The sequence below is a fragment of the Macrotis lagotis genome, chromosome 5 (genome assembly GCF_037893015.1).
Source record: "Macrotis lagotis isolate mMagLag1 chromosome 5, bilby.v1.9.chrom.fasta, whole genome shotgun sequence".
NCBI classification, from domain to species: Eukaryota; Metazoa; Chordata; class Mammalia; order Peramelemorphia; family Peramelidae; genus Macrotis; species Macrotis lagotis.
Genome location: NC_133662.1, coordinates 200285434 through 200311634, shown reverse-complemented (window position 1 = coordinate 200311634; position 26201 = coordinate 200285434). Strand labels below are relative to the sequence as shown.

At 35.2% G+C, this 26201-nt stretch overlaps 1 long non-coding RNA gene across 9 annotated transcripts in view; it reads left to right on the top strand.

The window, feature by feature from the left end:
- LOC141488285 (uncharacterized) overlaps nt 1-26201 on the top strand; it is a 135134-nt gene that overhangs the window by 95335 nt on the left and 13598 nt on the right. For 5 of the 9 annotated variants that reach the window (XR_012468635.1, XR_012468634.1, XR_012468633.1 and 2 more), the window contains one exon: nt 1199-1351. This is a non-coding gene — a long non-coding RNA (uncharacterized LOC141488285). Of the gene's footprint in view, nt 1-1198; nt 25902-26201 lie in introns of all 9 variants that reach the window. The other 4 variants (XR_012468631.1, XR_012468632.1, XR_012468627.1 and 1 more) reach the window with 3 other exon arrangements.

Genomic DNA, 26201 nt, shown 5'->3' with positions numbered 1-26201 from the left:
AGTGACCTTCTAGGATGAATAGGTTTCTGGCTTATGATGGAGAAATCCAGAGGAATGCAGCCAGGTGGGAAATGAACATAGTGCTTTTGAACCAGCTACCTGTCTCTGAGGTCACGTTTCTGTCTTCTACACCATTGTTGCCTTCAGGAAATTAAGGATTTTTAATTTTATGGGTCAGGAGTATTCTGAGGAGAGAAACAGCTGTAAATGAGTTAGCTTCCTCTCTTCAGTACGATGTCCCCTTTATGTGTCAATGAATCGATCCACAAGCATTTATTGTGTCAGACTCAGTGGTTTCTAGAGATACAAATACAAAAACAAGGTAATCACTCCCCTCAAGCAACTTGCATTCTAACTGGGCAATTGCAGAAAAGGAGCAAGATTCAATTTTCTCATCTTTAAAATGGACAGACTGATATGATTCCTAATGGCTTTTTTTTAGGTTTTTTTTTTTTTTTGTAAGGCAATGGGGTTAAGTGGCTTGCCCAAGGCCACACAGCTAGGTAATTATGTGTCTGAGACCGAATTTGAACCCAGGTACTCTTGGCTCCAAGGCCGGTGCTTTATCCACTAGACCACCTAGCCGGCCCTTCTAATGGCTTTTTAAGCAAACAGTTTATGAGTTAGCATGGAGAAATGGGCAAGGGGAGGAGGGGCTGAATATTCATTTGAAAGCATATATTTGTGGCCGCTAGGTGGCGCAGTGGATAAAGCACCGGCCGTGGAGCCAGGAGTACCTGGGTTCAAATCCGGTCTCAGACACTTTATAATTATCTAGCTGTGTGGCCTTGGGCAAGCCACTTAACCCCATCTGCCTTGCAAAAATCCTAAACAAAAAAAAGAAAGCATATATTTAAATCTGTGATCTGGAAGAATTAAACTTGTTCTATTCATCTTCAGGGATACAACTGAGAAAATGGGTGGAAATTGCAGCAAGATGATCTCCCAGGGAAAACAAACAAACAAAAAGCTTCCTAGCAATTAGAGCTAACCCAAAGTGGAATGGGTAGCCCGTGGGTAGGTAATGGGTTCCTCCTTATTTAAGGTCTTCAAGTAAAAGCTGAATGTCTACTGCTTATCTGGGATCTATCCTGTTCAAGTACACATAAGATTAGATGCCTTCTGATCTCCTTTCTAACTCCAAGATTTTGTGCTTCTCTTGTGATTCTAAGAACCCTATTGAGTTGACTTTCTTCAGTTTTTCAACAGGTGACTCATCCATACTCAAAAGGACTACTCATAATCATTATGGCCCAACACAAGTTATCTCAGTTGGGAAGAAGTAAACCTGTTTCACCAGTTGACATCACTTTTTCCTACAGCCTGGAAACATAAACAAACCAGTGGTAAGGTAAGGCCTATTCCCCTGGAGGTATTGGTAGGGTGGAGTGAGAAGAGTGGTATTGTTGGAGGAATCAGTTGTGACCTGCTTGGCGGAGATGAAATAAATTGAGGCTTAAACTTCACAGAGGGATCCTTGAAACAGTAGGTTCAAAAGAAAAGGGATTCATTGGTATAGATGAGAGCTGATTAGAGTTCCATTTTCGGGAGGAAAAAGGTCTAGACAGCTGCAAGCATAGATCCGATGCTGCTGAATTAGGTAAATTTTGGTTAGATCTCATTCTGCTTTTCATCCTAGGAAAACTAAAAAAAAAGATGGGAAGAAGTTAGGGAGCACTAAGGAAATTTAAATTGTATTCAGGAAAGATATAAAAGGAATACATAATAAAAAATGAATTAATTTAAAACTTTAAAAAAAGATAAGAAAAATAGATGATTTTTAAGTGTCAATAGGAAGGTTATTTAGAAGGTTCACTTCCTCCTTCTCTTCTTTACTCTCTTCTTTTTTCCTACTTCTCTCCTTCCTTTCTTCCTTCCTTCTTTTATTCCTTTTTTCCTTCCTTCCTTCCAAAAAAACCCAAAAACATCAATTTAAGGAAGCTTGTTCTCTAAATTTTAAGAGCTCTTTGTCATTTGGCTGGTAAGGAAAATTAGCATAAAATCATAGATCTACAACTGGAAGGAAACTTAGAAGTCATTGTTTGACTTCAATCCCTTCATTTAACAGATAAGGAAACTGAGGCACAAAGCTGCAGTTACTTTCCCAGACAATTTCTGAGTCAGGGTCTTAACCCAATTTGCCCCACCCTAAGTTCAGGAATCTGTTTATTATTCATCACTGCCTTTCCAATCTTAGGGAAATAAGGGTTTTATATATTTTAAAATAGTTTCTTGAATTTCAAGAACTGTTTATATGTTTTGTAAAAGTTTCAGAAAAGGGGCAATTAAATGCACAGGACTTCTTTTTTCAAATGGATATATTGCTCTTTGATTTAGATGTTAAAATAATAGCAATTTAGAACTGATAGAGCTGTTAGAGATTATCTGGAATAGCATCCTCATTTTATGGATGAAGGAAATGAGACTTTCAAAGAGGTTACCAGCCTTGCCCTGGTTTCCTGACTTTCATTCTTTTGTAATTTTTCCATTATACTTTCCTAGACTCAGTAAAATGAAAGTTGTGTCAGAGTATTTACAATGGGAAAGTGTGAGTGACAAATCCTTTTGGGGGAAAGTCCAAGAAACATGGAAGACATGATTTATTTAATCAGAAGTCCCTTAATATTTCCCTTTTCTAACTTATCACCCCTCTTCTCCTCCATTAATTTCATAATGGGAAAGGACAATAGAGGTCAACTATTGATTCTCCCCTGCCCCTGGCAATTTCTGAACAGCAAGAATCTTCTCTACAAAATCCATCACAAGAAATCAGGAGTGTTGCATTTAAATATCTTAAAGATTATATCTGCTAGAGAAGTCTAATTGCTTATTTTTATGTGGTTTCATGATAACATTTTATTCACTTTTTTTGTTTTTGTAAGGCAATGGAGTTAAGTGACTTGCCCAAGGTCACATAGCTAAGTAAGTATTAAGTGTCTGAGAGTGGATTTGAAATCAGGTCCTCCTGACTCAAGGGTTGGTACTCTATCCTCTGTGCCACCCAGCTACTCCTCATGATTACATTTTAAAGTAATAGAACTTGTTTATTTTTGTATTTTCAGTTTTTTTCCTCCTCCATCAATATGCTTGGTTCTCTGGAATAAATATATGTTCAGCTTTTGTTCCTATTGGAGATATACATCTGTATATTATGTGTATATATATATATATATATATATATATATATACACACACACACACACATGCATTATATATCTGTATATTATTTAATGCTACACCTAACAAAACAAAAGCAATGGAAAACATAAGAGGGACCCTTGATCTGGATGACGATCATTGTCTGGCAGGGGAAATTTTGTGAATATTGAAATACTATCTAAATGTCTTAATTAGAATCAAATACTTTGTGAGTAGACACCATGTGAGTAGAAAACTCACTTATCCTTTCTGAACCTTATTTTAATTATTTGTAAGATGAGGATAGGACATATAGAGTGTTCAGGGAGAAATTGAACCTCTAAGTATGAAGTCCTGTTGAGCCCTTTTTAGGGCTACTCATTCACCTTTGTTGTCTATCTGTTTTACCACTTCTTATCTGGGTTCCAAGAAACAAAAGCATGCTCAGGGCTACACTGATAAAACCATCTTGGCAGTTGGGCTAAACCATGTTTCAGGTGTAAACAGGTTTTAAACCCAGCCTTGAGTTAGGCATCTGCTTATCCCAAATATGTGAAGACTTCCCCCCAGCTGAATGATCAGATAAGAAAAATTTGTTTTAATGGCCAGAAAGGGGACTGAGGAAGATGAGGTGCAGTACTTAGAAGTTGATCAGACATGAAAGATACCAAGATCATCCACTGCATTGCCAGTTGTCTTGACTTTTGACTTACCACTGGACTTCAGTGAGTCTGGAAAAGAGAGTGAGGCTGATGACTTTGTGCAACTCTGCCTCACTTAAATCCAGTTTATAAACAAGGCAAGGTATCACCCTATGGTGTGATTGGTCCTCTTTGAAAATAAAGATCAAACAGCAATAATAGCAACACCTGCAGCATCTAGCTAACAAAAAGTTGTTAGCTTTGAGGCTAGAATGATATGGAGGGTTAAGACTTTCCATACTACAGTGTCTAGGACTGTGTATAAACAACTTATAAATTCTTTATATTTTTATACGAGTCCCTTACAAAACTTTACTTTTTCTCAGTGGGGGAACCATTTCCCCAGGTTCTTGAAACCATTTCTGACTCTCTCTTCACATTATTTAGGCATTCTTATGAAATCAACTAGCAAGATCTGTTAATGCTACTTTCACAAGATAACTCATTTGTACTCCCTCATTTCCATTCCTATTAGAAATCCTCTAGCTCAAGCTGTTTTCCTGTCTGGCCTAGATTATTTTGTTAATCTAATTGTTCTTCTTTTGTCCATTGCCTCTCATCTATTCTTCATAGAGCTACTAAAATAATCCTCCTAAGTTACAGGTTTTGTTATGATGCTTCCCTGCTCAAAAGCCTTCTATAGCTTTCTATTGACTATAAGGATAAAATAAAAACTCCTTAGTCTGTCATTTAGAGCCCTACCAAACTCTATTCTACACTACTGTTTTTCATATACTTTCCACCAAATTGTATGATTTGCTATTGTTGAAACTTGCCCTCCCTCTGTGCATTTGCATATCCAGCCCACTATCCTTATAAGACCCTTGAAAATCTTTTGGTGGGGCAGGGTCTCAAAATTCAATAAATTTAGGAACTTTTAAGGGATGAATTAATTAAATGTTTGATCAAATATAGGTATTATATGTTCTGCAAATGTTATAAATAATCAAATAGTCCTTGGCAGCAACAAGTACTCCCCCCCCCCACACACACATTTAGACTATTTTTCATGGCTGGAATGCATTCCCTCCTTATCTTTCTATGGCTTCAGAATACTTTTTCTTAAAGTCGTGCTCCAAATGGACATCGTAGATTTTACAATCTAGAACACTCTTCTTAAAATTTACTTTGAACATTGACTTTTTTATTTTACACCATCACATTCTAACTTGCATTATATTTTTCCAACTTATTTCTTTCTATCTCAGTTTCCTCATTTGTAAAATGAAAAATTATTTAATTTCTTCACAAAGCTGTGAAGATCAAATGATATATATGTAAAACACTTTGCCAACCTTAAAGAGCTGTAAAATTATTATCTATTATTCAGCAGACCTTCTTCACTTTTACCTTCTCTCTATGTGAACATCAGCTCCTTTCTCATTAGCTTGTATTTCTATCTCCAGCTCTTAATCACTCAATCAACAAATTTTTATTACATTTACTCTCGAGGAGGTCACAATCAAATGGGGAGAAGTTAGGAAAACTGCTATTTACAATCAAGCTACAAACAGAAAAAAATGGACAATAATTGATGGGGAGAAGACTCTAGAATTAAGAAAGATCAGAAAAGGCTTCTTATAGTAGGTGGGACTTGAAGAAAGCTAGGAAAGCCAGGTGATGGAGATGAAGAGGGAGAGCATTCCATGCAGGTGAATTGACAGTAAAAATGTCCTTAATCAGGAGATTAAATATCACTGGATACTTGGGAGTGGGGGAAGGGGAATAAATGTAAGGTGTAAGAAAACTGGAAAGGTATGTGTTTATGAGGCAGGTTATGAAAGACTTTGATGGTCAAATGGAAAGCTTTATAGTTGATCGGGAGGTGAGAGTCACTAGTTTGTTGAACAGTGGTGTAAATTTTATCTCTGTCCCTCTCTTTCTTTGTTTCTTTTTCTCATCTACCTTTCTGTCTTGTTAATTTTTTGCTTCGTTACTACTACTAATATGATGATGATGATAATAATAATAATATCAAGATCAGGAATGATGCCATTTTCTATCTTTGTATCACCAGAATGTTGAGTAGTGTTGCTGTTTTGCACATAATAGGAGCTTAATAAATACTTGCTGGATTGAATCAAGCCTGCTAATAAGTATTTAATAGTAATTGCTTTGGTTAGCATACTGATAAGGTAATAGAGATAGCTTGGTTAACTGGAAAACTGGTAATTAGTTCTATAAGCAGATTAGGAATATAGATAGTGATGTGTCACCAAAAGATTTAGAAATCTTTATCAAGTGTGGTTTTGAGTTTCAGGTTAATACATGATGTTGGATAAAATGAAATATTAGCATAAGTAGTTTTAGCCAGAGGTCACAGAGAATCATAGAAGGTTGGAATAAAAAGCCTTCATAAAATTCCTAACAAGGGATTTTTAAACTTCATTCTTAAACAGCAGCATTTATGGGAAATCCATCATATTTTGAGTTTGCTAATTCCATTTTTGGATCACACAAATTATTTTTAATTTGGAATTAAAGATCCATTTTACTATAGCTTCTAGCTATTGGTATTGGTTCTCTCAAGTGCCATTTATTCTTCACCCTTGAGAAATAAGAAAATATACTCAATTCTTTCATGTAATAGCTCTACAAATATTTTAAGATACTTGTCATCTGTCTCCTAAATTTTCTTTTATCTAGGTTAAACATTTCTAGGTCCTATGATGGATTGATAATAGCAATAACAACAATAATATATGATTTCAAATCCACTCACAAGCCTGCCTACTTTTTGTGTGCTTCAGGGTTTTTATTGCTCTTTCTACAGTGTACCATTGAGCACTGAACACACCTCCAGGTGTATTGTGGACACTATTAGAGGCAGCCAACTAGTGGTACAGAGGTTAGAGTTTTGGACCTAGAGTCAGAGAAACTGAATTTAAATCCTGCTGCAGACACTTGTTCTACTCTTTCAGTCCAGCAAAGTCATTTAATCTCTGTTTGCCTCAGTTTCCTGAACTCTAAATGTGAATAACAATAGCACCTACTTCAAAGTGTTGTTTTTAGTATCAGATAGGATAATATTTGTAAAAAGTGCTTAGCACAGTGCTTGATGCCTTTACCTTAGAGGTAGCAATGAATATCCTGGAATACTAAGAATAAAATCACTGTATACAATTTACTTCTCTTGTTGGAAAGTTGATTACATTAAACCAAGGTCAGGTGACTAGGACTCAGGAAAAATCACAAGTTCCTTGAGAATACAGGGTTTGCCAAAGGTAGAGGACAGAGAATCCGTTTTTGAGTAAATCCACACTATTCCAAAATTGGCATTGAACCTTAGGGAGAGCCAGAATCAGAGTGTAGAGTACAAGGTTGTCTTCTCCCTGAGAACTATATAGAGCTTGGAACTTTCTTAGTGTATCTGCCTTTCAGAGATAGATGAGCAAAATTGTTTTGGTTATAATAGCAACACCCAGGTTAGATTAAGATTTGTTAAATAGGATCAGGATGCTGGCTAGCATTGCCACCTAGTGGTTCAACTTGCAATGTAGAAAAAATTTAAGTTTGGCATTTTTATTGTAGTTTTGTAGTATTTAAAAGGGGAAATAAGGTTGACTTTAAATTACATTAACAAAAAATAAACTAAATTTTAAATAAAATTTATTTCATTCCTATATTTCCCTAATTGAAAAAAACAAAAAAATTGTAAAAAATAATGCATAACCAAACAACAAATTCTCTAAATGTCCATATACAAAAAAGTATGTGTAATTCTGCATATTGATTCCATTATATCTCTGCCAGGAGATTCATGATCAAGATCATTTCTCTATTATTGGCCATTGTATTGATCAGAGTTAAGTCTTTCAAAGTTGTTTGTGAATGTTTCATCAGTGAAACCATGCAATTTTGTAGTGATTCAAAGTTTTAAGTCTTCATATAATGTCTGCTTAATAATCTGGTCTAAAACTTTTCCAAGGAGATAGACAGCTGTTTTTTGTAAAACTTAAATTCTTTTCCCTTTTGAAAACTGTGATGTATAATGCAAACTCTATGATCTTTTTATGTTCTATTTGCCTTAAAAAAACTCCCAAAAGTAAACAAAAACAATAATTTCCCACTTCTTTTCTGCATCTATTTAATTCTTGTGTTTCCCTTTCTATTAGTCTTTATTGTAAAGTTATCAGCTTAGCCCCCTATTAGTAGGAAAATAAATCACTATTGGTGCCTTAATGCTTAAGGAATCCCTTGGCTGAGATCAGAGGGTCATGTGACTATTGCCATACTCTGGCCTTTATTATCCATTTTACTTTACTCTGGGATGGCTTATCTCTTCTATGGGGGGGACAAGATCCCTCCCTTGCTCTAATTCTACTTTTAACTTGGATTTCTGAGGTATAATTTTGTTTTTGGTTCTAAATTAAGGGGTCCTACCCAGTTAGGGTAGGGATAGAGTGGGAAGTAAAAATGTACCCAGAATAAAAATATGAGTCAGATATGAAATAAGTAGTTTTATTTCCACACAGAAATGAAACAATAAGCGACAAAGAATCATTGAATGATTAAAATTGATTAAATAAAAATAGATAACATTTGTATATAATTTATCATGTGCCAGGTTCTTTTCAATTATTATCACATTTGGTCCTCACAACAACCCTGGAAAATGGATGCTACTGTTATCTTCATTTAACTGATGGAGAAACTGAGTCAAACTGATTAAGTGACTTGCCCGATTTACACAACTAACCAGTGTCTGTGGTAGATTTGGATTTGACTTCCTGATTCAAAGCTAGCCACTCTATCATTGGAGTCACCTAACTCATATTTGAGTCTTGTTGGGAAATTTCCAGTAAGGTTTTTAATGAACTGTTTTACATTTCACTTTTACTGGGGACAGCCAGATCAAGACCATGTGGGCTTTTTCTTTGAGTAATTTTTCTCTCTGCAGGTGGTTCTTTATTTCCAGTCAAGTCTATCATGTGAACTATTCATTACAAAATTGTTTGGTAACTGTTTACAAAAGGATTGAGAATAAGGGATTTATAAGGGTTAAGGACTGAACTTGTGATTTCATTTGTCAAGGAAGTTTCCTCATCTGGAATTATTGTTTCCTTCAGTACAGTTTCTTTCTTTTTTTTATTTAAGTTTTTTTTTTTTTTGCAAGGCAATGGGATTAAATGGCTTGCCCAAGGCCACACAGTTAGGTATTAATTAAGTGTCTAAGACCGGATTTGAACTCAGGTACTCCTGACTCCAGGACCGGTGCTCTATACACTGTGCCACCTAGCTTCCCCTGTACAGTTTCTTTCTGTAACTCTTTGGTAGCTGATACCTCAGTACTTGCCCTCCCTAAGAAGGGAAGACACCAACTCCCTATATCAAAGGAAGGAAGTCAAAAGCAGGAGGTAGCCCCATCCAAAATACAGACTTACCTAAGACAGAATGAGTTCATGGTTTGTGGCCAGTAAGGGAAGAGTATTTCCCCAGTAATTATTTTTTTTAGGTTTTTGCAAGGAAAATAGGGTTAATTGGCTTGCCCAAGGCCACACAGCTAGGTAATTATTAAATGTCTGAGGTCAGATTTGAACTCAGGTACTGCTGGCTCCAGGGCTGGTGCTCTATCCACTGAACCACCTAGCCACCCCTCCCCAGTCATTTTCAAGAGTTCAGAGCATTATCTTCAGCTGACAGGATGGGGAGAAACCAACAATTTTCTCTTCTTTAGATCCACAAGTTACAGTTCATCAACCAAATTAAAGCCATTATACTTCTGTATTCTCTGAGATTGGAGGGAGGCATGAGGGTTTCCTCTATCATATATATATCCAATGGGTACTATAGATAGAGGCTGGATAACTTGTTTATTCCTTGTCCCTTGTCCATAACTTCAGGTTTGGTTCTTTACCCCTCTCATGAAATCCCAAAGAACAGAAACTAGAGTCAAAACTATGGACCAGGAGGCTGGAATAGTTTTCTATGTACCATCTCTCTGACTTACTCTCTAAGGGTACTTGTAGAGCATTTATTTCTGGGCCCCATATTTCTTAATTCCTTTTTTAGGGTTAATATTCAGGGTCAAGGTTAATTGAAATAATGATTATTGGTTGTCTTTTTCCTTCCTAGTTTGCCAAGTGAAGTTTGAGTCTTAGGATTAGGTTATGAGCTGATATAAGGGTTCAAGTTCCATCGAGCTAATTCTGGGATTACAACTGGACAATTTGAGAAGATTTACTGGTTTTGTGCAAAGTTCATAATTTTTAGCTGGGTTTGATTGACAGAACTAATAGAATAATGTGCTCAGCAAAGCAGTTGGAATTTTTCTTTTTTTCTTTTTTTGTACTTTTAGAAGATTAAGTGGAACTAAAACTCCCTTCTATGCTCCATAGAAGGTTAAAATTCCTCATTTGAGCTAAAGATACATTTCATTTCTATCAAATTGTGAAATTTATATAAGATTAGAACTTGGCATTCACACCACTTATGCTAGACTTTATTTGAGCTCCTATATCAAAATAAGAAATGTAAGATACATTAGTGTTTTTGAAAGCCATCATCCATGATCTTAAAAACAAGGTTACTGACTTTTTTTTTTTAATTTTTGCAAGGCAATGGGGTTAAGCAAATTGCCCAAGGTCGCATAGCTAAATAAGGATTAAGAGTCTGAGGTTGAATTTGAACTCGGATCCTTCTGACTCCAGGGCCCATCCTCCATCCACTGCACCACCTAGTTGCCCATTGATTAGTTTTACAAATAGAGGATAGCTATTTAATTCCCAAATAGCAGAAGGCAAAGACATCCTATGGCAGACTTCATGTGAAGTAATCATTACAAAATTGTCTGGTAACTATTTACTAAAGGATTTCGAATAAGACATTTATAAGGATTAGGGACTAAACTTGTGATTTCATTTATAAAGGGAGTTTCCTCATCTGGAATTGCTGACATAGATGAGCATCTTCTCCATAACTTAAGAGTCTTAAGAGAGACCCTAGAGCATTGAGAGGTAAAATGCTTTGCCCAGGGTTAAGCAGTTAGTTTATAGTCAGAGGCACGATTTAAACTCGTATATTAAGGCCAGTTTTCTATCCTCTTTTCCATGCTGCCACCTCTTTAGAATAAGTGTCATAGATTTCATTTTGCTTTTTGAGGATTTATCTCTGTTTTCTACTTTTATATTTCCCATTAAGTCTTCCCAACCACAGTTTAACTCTTCTTTTTAGAAAAAAACAAAAGAAAATATTTAAACAAAACCTATAAATACAATGGCTATGTCTGACAGCTGGTTTTGAACCAGGATACTAATGTAACTGGGGCTGCTTGAGTTAACCCTCACTCTTCCACAAACTCAATGGGGGGGTTGGGGTTGTTGTGAGTCAACATTGTGGGTAGTTTGAATTAAATTTGTCCCCAGGTGACTTAACTTGGGACTCATCAATGAACCTGTAGGGACAAAGAGTTTATAAAGACAACTCTAAGACTTTTGAGAAGAATTCCAGAGATTAAAGGGAACTTCTTGGTCAATTATTTTTATCTCTTTAGGGGTTTGTTTATCTCTATCATCTATCTTTCTTTCTATCTATCCATATACATCCATCTGTCTACCTATTTATTTTTGTGGGCTACCTATACTACCTTGTGGACTTATTTTCCTTGGGAGGTAAAGAATATATTTTTATTTTAAAAATTGAATATCTTAAACCTCAGACTCTGAGTGATCTATCTCACTGGATGTATAACTCCAAATTCAAAATTCTTAGAGATTTATACTTGTAAATCCCTTTCAGAATTCAGAAGGAAGAGTCATTCATCCTTTACTTAGAGGAGAGATGTGTTTCCTTACTACTTCTCTTTCTGTTAGGTTATCAATAAGTGAAATGTTGTCACTGACTTGGTAAAACCTTTGCAAGTTGTATATCTTCTCTGCACCTTAGCTTTCTCATTTTTTTTTTAGGTTTTTGCAAGGCAAATGGGGTTAAGTAGCTTGTCCACGGCCACATAGCTAGGTAATTATTAAGTGTCTGAGACTGGATTTGAACCCAAGGTACTCCTGACTCCAGGGCTGGTGCTTTATCCACTGTGCCACCTAGCCGCCCCAGCTTTCTCATTCTTAACAAAGATGGTAGACTTTTATTGAGAATCTTACAGATTTAAAGTAGAATCTTATTACCTTATGGAATGCAAAGTGCTATTTATCTATTCTCATCTGATCCTTGCAATAGTCCTACAAGACTGGTATTACAGAAATTATTATCCCACATTTTCCAGAAATGGAAACAGAGGCTCAGCAAGATTAAGTGACTTGCCCCTAGGCACACAAATAATAATTTCTAGAGTTGTGATTTGAATATAGAACTTTCCTGATTCCAAGTTCTTTTCATTATAATACTTTGCTTCCTTTGAAGGATTCTCAGAATTATAACTAGAAACTTTGATATTTGAGCCAAATGTGGGAGAGAAGGAAAACATAGCCTCAGAAACTACTGTGAAAAAATAAAAAATGCAAGACTGGATTAGTAAGAAACTCATTTGGAGTGTAGCAAGGCCTTGGGATTCCATCTTTGGGTTTGTATTTGCCTTCATCTGGTGTTATGGGTAGATTTCATGGGGGCCTTTCTTGTAGTCATCATAGGGGAAGCCTGGTCTGCTTCTCCTCAGTGAAGTCAACAATGCAGGAAGCAAGAGGAGTTGGGGGTTTAGAGAAAGGGAAGCAGTTTGAATGAAATGGTGTCCATTGTCTCTCTTCACCTTAGGAAGTTCTGAAAACATGTGGCAATCCACTGGAACCATAATGGTGGAGTACCTGGAATGGCATTTGGGGCATGCTAAGAAGTGGTATTGGTTGTGTTGTAGGAGTTCTCATGTGGGTCTGATGGACACTTGAGAAGATAAATCTGTTCCCCAAATACTTTGGAGAACCCCAGGAAAATCTCACTTATAGTGGGTCTAAAAGACTGGAGTTCAAACAACCTGAGAGTGTGATTGAAAAACAAAAGTAAATTTATTCCAAACTAGTTTAGGGAAAGTGATTCCCAAACAAAGGATTAATCTTGCTTTAAGTAGATCTTATGCCCTAATATCTAGACCCCTCTTTAAAACTTACCACAGTCAATCAGCAACATTCTGTACCAATTTAGGACAGATAAGTAGTACTTTTCACGGGGGAGGAAGTGATTGAGGAAGGGGAGTCAACAGAAAAAAATGGGAAGTTTCTGGGGAATATTTGGAATGTAACTGGTAGGATTTGTTATCAAGATGAGAAAATATTTGGTGTTCAAGAGCAGGAAAACAGGCAGGGAACCAAATATTTTACAATTGTTAAAGAAATTTATTTGATCTAAGAAGCAAAATAGAGGGAATTGGGAAGAAAAAACAGGCATCTCCTATCTAAGGATAAGAAATAGTTTTTACAACAGGGCATCAGATCATCTGCTTAACTGTTTTCTGGAATAATTTATTATATTTTATTTCTCCTTCAACTTCTCAACTCCTATCATAACATGGAAGTCCATTTTTCTTCCCTAGAGATCAGGCCTATTTGACACCCATTCCTCATTTTTTGATTTAAGTAACCCCTCTCTTATGAAAATTAAGGTTGAGGAATGCAACTTTCTTGTGCTACCAGCTAGGAAGGACACTCCCAAAACTACAAGGAGAAGCTAGAAAAAGAAGCAAAGTCTGTTAATTTAAATCCCTTTGAAGCTATTCTGTAAATCTTCCCCCTTGGCTTCCCTATGATCCAAAGAAGAGGTCCTACCTGTTGAGAGTTGGGTGGTTGGAGGGAATTAATTTTTTTTACCAGCAGGACAGAACAAAATCAAAGCAAAGAAAACCCATGTCTTGCCTCAGGCATACTAGCTACTGAAGCAAAACTACATTTTATTGACTGAGGCTTTCTCACTTTAGGTGGCTCCCTTCAGTTCCCTTGTATAGCCTTTCATTAAAGGGTGGCTAAGGCTATGACCTTTGGGGAACTATCTGCAGTTCTACCTACAATGTCAATCAGAATAGGTTCATTGAAATGTTGCCTTGAAAAAGCTGTTGTACTTTGCTGTGAGATTTGTGTGTAAATAGGGAACATTTGGAAGAGAGAAAGAAAGAGAGAAGATCATCTTAAGTGCATTAAAAACAAAAGAGGGAGCCAAATTTGGTCAGAAGTTAGATGAGCAGTTTAGGAGATAAAAGGAAACTATTCTTGCTGTTCTGTTTGGATTTATATCTGATGGCAATAGCTAAGATGTCTGAGAAATGTGGGTAAGATGTTCTATATGCCTTGAATAAATGTTGTTTCATTTTCAGATATTATCATTATTGTGATAAGGGGTGGTGGTGGTGGGGGAGTGAAAGGAGAGGCAGTTACTCTCTCTAAATTTCCAGTGGTCCCCTGGAAAAACTCCACTTTTTCCAGTCTAGGTTTAGCTCCGATGATTGCTAAGTGATCTAACTCTAATGAACCAAGGAGATGAAATAAAATTTTCTAGTCTTTTTCTTAAAAGACAAAACAAAATTCACATCATTTAAAACCAGTAAATCTTCATTGATTTGAAGGCACTGTATTAGACAATTGTAAAGCAGACAGTTACCATAGGACTATAAAGAGTCTCATCTGTCCTTAGCTGCCATATTTTCTCTATTCTGTTTGAGTCCCTGGAGAGTGAATGATTTATGTTCTGATCTACCTGCTTCAATTTTTCTCAGTTACATGATCAAACTGACCGAACCGGTTGAGCATATCCTTGTAAAATATTTCATGGAAACTATCTGCCCAAAGCTCAGTTCAGGAGGGGTAACAGTGGCTGGTTAAATACCTGGCATTCTACCCAAGGAGTCTACAAATATTTGACTCCAGATACATACCTTGCTACTATGCAACCCTTTTCCCTGTGTCTAATTGGTGTGTAAACTCTCCTGTTACAAACGTACAGTAACTTATTAGTTTTTCCATTTCACCACACCTTAAAGTAACTGTTGTAACTTTTCTCGACTTACTGTTTCCCAATACATAGTATGACTCTTATCTATTCTGACTTCACAGAGTTTTTCTGACCATCCAGAGAAACTAATATTTAATCTGAATGCCAGGGAAAGAGAGAACAATCACACTTCAGAATTTTGGCTTTATCTAAACCCCTCAACTCATTGAAATTAGCTGAAATTTGGTATGTGTTCCTCCAATGTCTTATTAATGATTACAGTTAATAATTATGGTTCTGCAAAATAAATAGTTTTACTCAGGAAGTACCAGTTAAAAGATACCATTTAATAGAGACTTCTTATCTCTACTCCCCCTAGCCCAGAGGTTTTGACCTTTTTTCTTTTTGTCGTGGATCTATCATAGCTATCTGGTGAAGCCTATGGATACTTTCTTAAGATAATATTTTTGAAATGCATAAAATAAATTATAGAGAGTTACAAAGGAAAGCATTTATTAAAATATAGTTATCTAAATATATGAAAAAAGTCCAAGTTCATGGTCCTCAGGTTAAAGACTCCCTGACTTAGGCTCTCTATGTATCTTCAGAGTGCTTTAACCCTTCTGTCTTCAAGTTGAGGTTTTGTCCTGGGCCATAAGAGAGAGACAACAGTCTATTCATATGTGCTAATAGGGTGACTCTCATCCTTGCATGGTTCTGGCTAGTGTCTTTCCTTTTTTTCTGGCAATAGGGTTAGATGTCATGTCACAAAGGATCTATTTCCTTCTTTTTTCAAGGATTACCAAGGTGGAATCATAGTATCTCAGAATAGGAAAGGACCTCAGAAGCAATTTAATTCATCCCTTACCAAGAATCCCCTTCATAACTTCTCCAACAAACATATCTGCAAACTGCCTTAAGAATTATCATAAGGCCTTAATGGATAGTGATGCTAAATCTTAAATAAAATTTTAGCAATGAGATTATAGTAAGTTATTAATTACTAGGCTAATACACCATGATCAGGTAGGATTTATACCAGGGAGGCAGGGATGGTTCAATATTAGAAAAGCTCTCAACATAATTGACCATATCAGTAGCAAAACCAATGGAAATCATATGATTATCTCAATAGATGCTGAAAAAGCCTCTGATAAAATACAACATCCATTCCTATTAAAAACAGTAGAAAGTTTAGGAATAAATGGAGTTTTCCTTAAAATAACAAATACTATCCCTCTAAAACCCTCAACAAATATGATATATAATGGTAATAAACAAGCATTTCCAATAAAATCAGGGATGAAACATGAATTCCCATTATCACCATTATTATTCAATATAGGATTAGAAATGCTAGCTGAAGCAGTAAGAGAAGAAAAAGAAATTGAAGGAATCAGAATTGGCAACGAGGAAGCAAAGCTTTCATCCTTTGCAGATATATGATTGTACACTTAGAAAACTCAAGAAAATCATCTAAAAACTCCTTGGAACAATTAACAAACACACCAAAGGAGCAGGATATAAAAGAAGCCCTCACAAATCATCAGCATTTCTATATATGAACAACATAGCCCAAAAGCAAGAGATAGAGAAATTCCATTTAAAGCAACTATAGATAACAATAAATACTTGGATATTCTACCTCCCAAGACAAACCCAGGAACTGTATAAATGCAATCATAAAGTACTTCTCAACCAAATAAAGTCAAATCTTAAATAATTGGAAAAATATCAGTTGTTCATGGTTAGATCCAACTAATATAATAAAAATGACAATTCTATCCAAATTAAATTACTTATTCAGTGCCATACCAATCAAACTATCAAATAACTATTTTACTAAGCTGGAAAAAATAGTAACAAAATTAATCTGGAGAAACAAAAGGGAAAGAATAGCAAGGAAACTGATGGGAAAAAATGTAAAGGAAGGTGGCTTAGTTCCACCAGATCTAAAATTATATTATAAAGCAACAGCTATCAAAACTGCCTGTGCAGTGGCTAGGTGGCGCAGTGGATGGAGCACCAGCCCTGGAGTCAGGAGTACCTGAGTTCAAATCTGGCCTCAGACACTTAATAATTACTTAGCTATGTGACCTTGGGCAAGCTACTTAACCCCATTGCCTTGCAAAATCTTAAGAAACAAAGAAACAAACAAATTAACTGCCTGTACTGGTTAAGAAATAGAGAAATGGATTGTGCATTAGGATAGGTTCAAAAGAAATCACAATAGATGATTTCAGCAATCTACTGTTTGACAAACCAAAAGATATCAGCCTCTGGGATAAGAACTCAGTTTGACAAAAATTGTTGGGAAAATTGGAAAATAATATGGCACAAACTAGGCATAGATACACATCTCACACCCAATATCAAAATAAAGTCAAAATGGGTACAGGATTTAGACATAAAGGGCGACACCAGAGATAAATTGATAAACCAAGAAATACTCTATCAGATCTATGGAAAGGGTATAAATTTATGACCAAACAAAGATTAGAGTATATTATAAACTGTAAAATGAATGATTTTGACTATATTAAATTAAATTTTTTTGTACTAATAAAATCAATTCTGCCAAAATTAGAAGGAAAGCAGAAAGCTGGGAAACAATCTTCACAACTAGCAGTTCTGATAACAGTCTCATTTTTAAAGTATATAGAGAATTGTAGCAAATTTATAAGATCACAAGTCATTCCCCAATTGATAAATGGTCAATGCAGTTGAATAGACAATTTTCAAATGAAGAAATTAAAGCTATATATAATCATATGAAAAAAATGCTCCAAATCATTATTGATTAGAGAAATGCAAAACAATTATGAGGTATCACCTCACATCTATCAGATTGGCCAAGATGAGAAAAAAGGGAAAATGATCAATGTGGGAGAGGTTGTGGGAGGATTGGGACATTGATACATTGCTGGTGGAGTTGTGAAGGGATCCAACCATTCTGGAGAGCAGAATGGAACTATGCCCAAAGAGCAACAAAACTCTTCATTCCCTTTGATCCAGCAATTCCAATTCTAGGACTATATCCAGAAGAAATCATAAAAAAATGGGAAAGGTCCCACATGTTCCAAAATATTCATAGTAGCTCTTTTTATGGTGGCAAAGAATTTGAAATTGAGGGGATGCCCATCAATTGGGGAATGGTTAAACAAGTTATGGTGAATACTATGGAATATTATTGTTCTATAAGAAACCATAAATGGTCAGACTCTAGAGAAGCCTAGATGACTTGTGAGATCTGATGCTGAGTGAAGGGAACAGAACCAAGAGAACAATGTATGCATTAACAGCATCATGAAATGATCAACCTTGATGAAAGCAGCTCATCTCAGAAGTTCAGAGAGCTAGGACAACCATATTAGACCAGCTATGGATAATGTTATCCTCATCCAGAGGAAGAAAAACCAAACCAAACTTAAAACAAACCCAAACAAACAAAAAACAACCCTTCAGAATCTGATGAACATTTTATAAAAATTATGTCATGTATCTCTTGCCCTTAATCCTAATTTTTCATACCTAAAATGACTAATTTGTAATCATGTTTATCAAAAATATGAATGTACAATGAAAACCTGGCTGTTCACTGATGAGGGGAGTGAGAAGGGAGGGTGGAAGAAAATTTTGTAATTTAAAAATATACATGTGCATGTGGATATAAAAATACATAAAAAAAGAACTCTCATAATGGGTAAATCACTACTCTCTAGATATCCCATATTCCCCTTGTGGATAGTTCTCCTTTTTAGGAATTCTTACTTTTTTTCTTAATCTTGAATTAGAAAAGGATCTATTTGTATCAAAATATTTAGAGTAGTTCTTTTTGTGGTGGCAAAGAGTTGGAAATTGAGGGTTGACCATCATTTGGGAAATGCTTGAACAAGTTGTGGCATATGATAGTAAGGGAGTTTTTTTGTTCTATAAGAAATGACAGACAGACTGATTTCAGAAAAACCTGACATAAACTGATACAAAGTGAATTGAGCAGAACCTGAAGAAAATAGTATGCACTAATAATAATAATATTGATTGATGATCAACTGTACATGACAATTATTCTCAGTAAGATTATGAATGATACAAAATGTTTCAGGATGAAAAATGCTATCCACAGTCAGAAAAAGAATTGGGAGAATTTGAATGCAAGTAAAAGCACACTGTCACTGTCTTCATTTTTCATTTTTAGGAGATGCCTGTTTCTTTCACATGACTAATGTAGAAATGATTACACATAGATAATTTATATCAATTCACTTACCATTATAGGAGTGGGTGGGGTTAAGGTGGGAGGAAAATTTGGAACTCAAAATGTAAAAAATGAATATTAAAATTGTTTTTACATGTATTTGGGGAAAATAAAATATTATGAAAAAAGGAATTTTAAAAAATCTTGAGTATTCCTCTTCAAAACTTCTACCTATTGCTTCTAGTTTTATTCTCTAGGAACAAGCAGGAAAAAAAGTGCAATTCTTACTCTACATGATGGTCCAATTCTTGGAGGTTTTCATGTTCCTCCCCTCTCCTCTACTGAAGTCTTCCCTTTTCTAAACTAAATTTCCCCAATTCCTTCAACTGATCCTCTCTTTAGCATGATCTTCAGCCCATATATTGCTCTGGTTGCCTTCTTAACACCATATTCTAGTGTATTAATATCTTTTTTAAAATGTTCTCTGCTGAATTAGATGTAATGATCCAGGAGTGCTCTTGCCAGGGTGGTCGCATTTTGGACACTATTTCTCTTTTAATGAAATCTAAGATCACATTGACTTCCCTTTCAAATTATTGATCATATTAAGGTAGATAGTATAGCTTAAAAAAACCCCATTAAGGTAGGTAGTATAGCTTAAAAAAAAACCCTAGACCTAGAGTCAGAGAATATAAACTCAAAAACCATCTCTAATACACACTCTCTCTCTCTCTCTCTCTCTCTCTCTCTCTCTCTCTATATATATATATATATGTATGTATATATATGTATACATACATATCCACACAAACATAACACTATTTAGGGCAAGGATATTTTTATTAGCTATCTGACCTTGGCCAAGTCTTTTAACCTTTAATTGTCTCAATTTCTTTATATGTAAAATGAGGATAATAGCACCTATCTCCCTGAGAAGTTGAATGATTTAACTAAGGTCATACAGTCAATATATATCTGATGGAGAACTTGAACCCATATCTATCTGACTCTGAGGCCAACCTGTCTATTCACTATAAAAAACTGCCTTTAATAATACATTCTAAAGTTAGTGATATTTTAGGGTTAATTTAGTTGCTAGGCAAATGCAATTTTAGTTTCAGGGGTTGGAATTGACAGAGTGAATATTTAGTCATACTTTCAGTTAATGATCATAGGAAAATTTTGGGACCTTGGGGTCTTTGACCTCCTGGGAATTTCCAGGGCAAGTCACCTAAACTTCATGATGTTTAGTTTCTTCATTTGTTAAATGAGATTATTGAATAAGATGACCAATGAGGTCTCTTCCAGTAATAGATAAATGATCCTAAAATTCTCAATTATCTTTCATATGAATTGACTAGCATGCTTCCTATTCCTATTCATGAGTAGTTTATTTTCGAATCCAAAGGCAGGACATTTATCCCTATTTAATTTAATTTTATTTGTTTTGGATTATAGTATCACGGAGCTTGACTGTCATCAAATGGGTTAAATTTTTAGCTTATGGGAGACTATTTTACACTGAACTCTAAAATCTGGTTCCCCCAAAATCTATAGTGTAGAATAAACTGCCTGATTTTCCCATTTATGTTAGTTGGGAATTCAACAATCCACTCAAGGTTTCCTTAATTTCTTTTTGTTAAAAAAATACTTTTAAAAATTCTGAACTTAGAAAACAGTGAATAAAATGAGTATTTCCATATATAGTGGTTCAAGAGGGGATTGTACATGAAACTGTGGATTTCTATTATGATGTAACCCTTGCTTGATCTTTTGTCTATTTAAGCAAACATTGATCAGAATAACAATTTTTCTTTGTTATTGTTATTCTACATTTTTAATGGTTAAAAATGATTATTAAATCAGTTCACACATTTATCTAATTTTCTGTTTTTAGCCAAATGGAATTCTATCAGGAAATTGTGAAAGCAAATGAATCAGGTTTTAGTAACATCTAAAATCCATGGACTAATACTGAAAATTCATCCTTATCAGGGTCAACTTTCTGTTGGGGTCCTTTGACAAATGTGAGCAAAATAACCTACTGACCCACATTGTCCTTAACTTGGGTTATTGGCTGACTCTCCTGAAAGAAAGATCATAGTGTCCAAAGACCGTATTTATTTTAACATCAACCTAAATGTGCAGTAAAAGGACTCTGGTCTATACTGATAACATTTCTTGTATTGAACTTTGTTAGGTATTTTGAACTCAGTTTGGGTTTCTAATTCCAGTGTGGTTAATCTGTTGGTCACTGCTCCCAAATTTGACTGAGCCCTGAGATTGTACTGAATTCTTATTTGCCTTTGAGTGGTCTATGATGATTCTAGCAACTGATTTTGACTCTTTTTTTGTACCCCAATAGCTTGTGTCTCCTGCCTTGGTGGTCTCTGATGAAGATCCTGTTTTCTGTTCTTAGTGAGCAACTCTGATAATAGTAAACAAAAATAATGGCCTTCTTTGTGATTCAATTTCTCTTGATCCTTCACTTGAAGTCACCTCTATAAAAGTATTAGTGTTAAGGCTTTCATTTGCTGGTCAATATTAGTGTTAGCAGTTAATAGAAAAAGATCCGTTGTAATTGCAGTTGAGGCAACATTGTTGTGTTTAGGGATTTTTGACCTTTACCCACAAGTTGGAATTGCCACAAAATTCTTTGTTTCTGTTTTATTTTGTTAAACACAATTAGTGGGGCCTGGAATGGAAAAGCAGAAGTAACTTAATCCATTTTCTTTAGTTGTTTGTTATCCCTTGAAAGTAATATTTTTTTAGGGTTTTTTTTTTTTTGCAAGGAAATGGGGTTAAGTGGCTTTCCCAAGGCCACACAGCTAGGTAATTATTAAGTGTCTGAGGCTGGATTTTAACTCAGGTACTCCTGACTTCAAGGCTGGTGCTCTATCCACTATGCCACCTAGCTGCTCCTCTTGAAAGTAATATTAAAAAGATTTGCCACTTATTAGATTCATCTTTTTGGTGGGTGGATAGTCAATGATGTCCTTTGGAAATCAACTTCTCTTTTAGGTCATCTTTTGGGTTTCATTTAGTGGTCTGAATTAGTTTGTCCCTTCATGCTAAGGAACTAATTATAGATCTTATTGGAAACTCCATTACTTCGATTAATTACCTTAAGAGATCTAAGGACAAAATGTCCATTTTGGCTTTGAGAGAGATTGTTGTAAGATTTGAATTGATTTCAGTCTTAGACTCAAGCTTTGGTACCTGAAAATTTTGGGGGTGGAAGTTGATTTTACTCCTACTCAATTGCTCAATGTCCTGGAAATTCCCAGGAGGTCAAAGACCCCAAGGTTCCAAAATTTTCCTATGATCATTAACTGAAAGTATGACTAAATATTCACTCTATCAATTCCAATCCCCGAAACTAAAATTGCATTTGCCTGGCAACTAAATTAACCCTAAAATATCACTAACTTTAGAATGCATTATTAAAGGCAGTTTTTTTTTATAGTGAATAGACAGGTTGGCCTCAGAGTCAGATAGATATGGGTTCAAGTTCTCCATCAGATACATATTGACTGTGTGACCTTAGTTAATGTCATTCAACTTCTCAGGGAGATAGGTGCTATTATCCTCATTTTACATATAAAGAAATTGAGAAATTAAATGTTAAATGACTTGCCCAGGGTCAGATAGCTAATAAATATCCACAACTAGATTTGAACTTAGATCTTTCTGAATTTAGGTATTCTCCTGTGCCAAGTAAGCTGAACATATACATAAAACAGCCACATATATTTGTGTATATTAGACATATATAATTATACCTATGTGTATAATGAGAGTATATAGTATGTATAAATACATACATATCCACACATTATAAATGTATGCATGCACACCCCCCCACTAAATGGTTAGTGAACATCTAGAAAGTGCTACTCACCAAGAGTTAGGATTTCATAAAGTAGTAGCTATGATAGAATTACCTTAATTTCTTTTTATATAGGGACTTGGTAAGGTTGGTGTCTGGCTCTATTCTGCTTAACAGTTTTGAAAGGAAGTGTGGCATAGTGTGGAAAGAGAGCTGACTTGAGAAATATAGAAAGTCTTGACTTCAAATATTACCTTTCACTCATATTGATGGTGTGACCCTATGCAAATCACCTTACCTCCTAGACACATCTTCTCCTGTCCCCCCACTCTTTGAATTCATTAATTGTAGAATACCCTCTTGATAGAGGGTAGGTACTCACTAGGAGTTCCACACACTAATAAAAAGTTTGATCCTCTATAAAATAAACCCAACTAAATCTTCAGCATTTCTATAGATGGACAACTAAGCCCAAGGGCAAGTGATAGGGAAATCTCAATTAAAGGAAATGTAGATAAAATAAAATATTCAGGAATCTACCTCCCAATACAAACCCAGAAACTGTATTAACACAACTGCAAAATACTTTGCACACAAAGTTAGAGCTAAACTTTTGGAAAACATCAATTTATCTTGATTAGGCTTAAATTACTTAATTGGTGCCATAGCAATCAAACTACCAAAAACCTATTTTATATAGAGCCAGGAAAAATATTGACACAATTGATCTGGAGCACCAAAAGGTCAAGAATATAAAAGGAATTGATGGAAAAAAATTCAAAAGAAGATTGTCTTGTTGTTCCAGATCTAAAACCATAATATAAAGGGGCAGTCATCAAAACTGCCTGGTACTGATTAAGAAATAGAGTAATAGACCAATGGATTAAAACAAATACAAAAGATATGATGGAAAATAGAGGAATCTATTTTTTTGACAAACCCATAGACATTAAGTTTTAGGATAAGAATTCACTATTAGACAAAAACTGCTGAAAACTAGAAAATAGTTTGACAAAAACTTGGCATAGACTCACATTTCACAGCCTATACCAAAATAAGGTCAAAATCGGTATAGGATTTGGACATAAAGGATGATGCCACAGACCAATAGCATGTTGTTCCCTTAGGAAGATCTGGATTCAAGTATCCATTTGACACTAGGTGTTTGACTCTGGCTAAGTCACTTAAGCTTTGTCTGTCCCAGTTTCCTCAACCCCCCAAACAGAAAATAATTACACCTACCTTCCAGGGTAATATTTACGTATTTTTTTTCCCCTAAGACCCTCCAAATGTCTGTTTACTTTAGAATTCTTTGTAGCATTAGACACACAGGCTTATTATTTTTAGTTATCTTTAAGTTGTATCTCATTCTTCATGACCCCTTTTGGGGATTTTCTTGGCAAAGATACTGAAGTAGTTTTCCATTTCCTTCTCCAGCTCATTTGACAGATAATAAAACTGAGGCAAACAGGGTTTAAATGAATTTGAACTCAGTTATTCCTGACTCCAGATCTGGAACTTAATCTAGAAGATTCTTAATGAATGTGTTTCTTACTTCCTTGAGTGTTTTGTATCTGAAATTTCCTGTAATTTATCTCAATACTGTGCCATTAACAATTTTCCTTCCTTTTTGGTGTTCCGACATGTGATTTATTTTTTATGGAAAACCCAGTGCGGAAACTTCCTCCCCTTACGTGTTTTGGTAACTTGTCTCCAATTTCTAATCTTTGCCTGGGAAATTGAGAAATTAAGATACTGTCCCATGATCACATGGATAGTTTGTAAGAGACAAGATTTGAATTCAGATTTTACAGTTCTAGGATTGAGTCTTTATCTTTATTCTACAAAGATCATCTGTTAACCATTATGAGTTTTTAAAATTTTTTTTTCATTATGAGTTTTAAGACAATACTTTTCCCTCTTTTTTGGAAGGAATCTTAGAAATTATTTAGTCCAACCTCCCCATCTTATATAATCCAGAGTTATAAGTGGCTTACACCAGATCACAGAGGTAATAAGAAAAAAGCAAGATATTCATCAAGGTCCTCTGAATCCAAACCTGGAATTCTTTCCAATATATACCCTCTAACTCCCAAGATAAATTATAATAAATTATTTCTGTATTTACAACTTCTTATCCTTTCTCCTCTTTTAAACTTTATTACTTCCTATCAAATTTTTTTTAGAATAAAAAAAATTGTTTAACTCACTAACTCCTCAGACCTAACATTTTCATCATGGTACTTTACCTTGAGAAGAGGACTTGTATATGCATGTGAAAGTAAAAACTAGTTCATAGGTAGAGAATAATAATGATAATACATTAAAGATAAGAAAGTGCTTCAACTTCAGTTTTCCATTGTTTTGTCTCCAAATTATTGACTGACATTTGACTATCTTTTAGATATTTAAAAGGGGGTGAGGTAATATAATAATAATAATGATACAGTCTCTTTCTGAAACTCCAGACAGAATAATAGCTCTCAGAAAAGAAAGAACAGTGGACCATTGACTGATTTGAAGTAATGATTTTTGAATGCTAATAAGACACTATTGCCTGGGTTTCAAAACAAACATTCCTTTTAAAAAAGTGAGGTAACACCTTCAATGACTTCAGAATTGGCACTTAGTTTAGAATCTAGAATGTATTGACTTCCCTTCTTCCTTTAGAGGACCTGAAGAGTAAGTTCTGGAGTTGCCAGCAAGAAGGAAGCAAATTTTTGTTTGACTGCACTAATCTAATTAGAAGAGAAGGTAGGAAGGTTATAGGTAACATATATGCACAGAATATTTTTCTCTTTCTTACTTTTTCTGGTAGGCAAAATGGTAACCTGATCATAGCTCTCGCTCTCTCTCTCTCCTTCCTCAATTCTTTCTTTCTCCCCTCATCTCTCTCTGTCCCTATCTCTCTATCTCTCACACAAACACAAGTCACACTTTGCCTCTTTATCTCCTCCTTATTGTACTCTTTACCTTTTCCCCCTTTCTTTCTTTTTCTGTTTCTGTCTCTCCCTTCTTCCCTTCCCCTTTTTCCCTCTCCACTCCTCATATCTCTTTCCCCATCTCTCTCTGTCTCTGGCTATAGTTCTTTCTTTGTCTCTGTTTCTATCTTTGTCCTCGCAAGGTCAGGTTGCATCTTGCTATCACTGCTGTCCATGGAACCTCATGACAAGTAAGTAAAATGAGGGCTTGGAGAGGTACTCTTTGGCATGAATATTTGTTTGTTGAATCTTCAGGGTTATTTAAATTAATTAGGCTCTTAATTTCTAGCTTTGATACAGGCTTGATATTGAGCTAGATATTTCCTTGTAATTGCTAGTCCTCATTATATGCATAAAATATAACCATCCTTCATTAACAAAAAAATAATCTGATCCATGAAAACTTTGAAGCAAAATTTCAGGTATAAAAAACTTGATAATCATTCATTTTAGTGTTGGAAAAACAATGAATATTCTAGAATTTCCCCAAA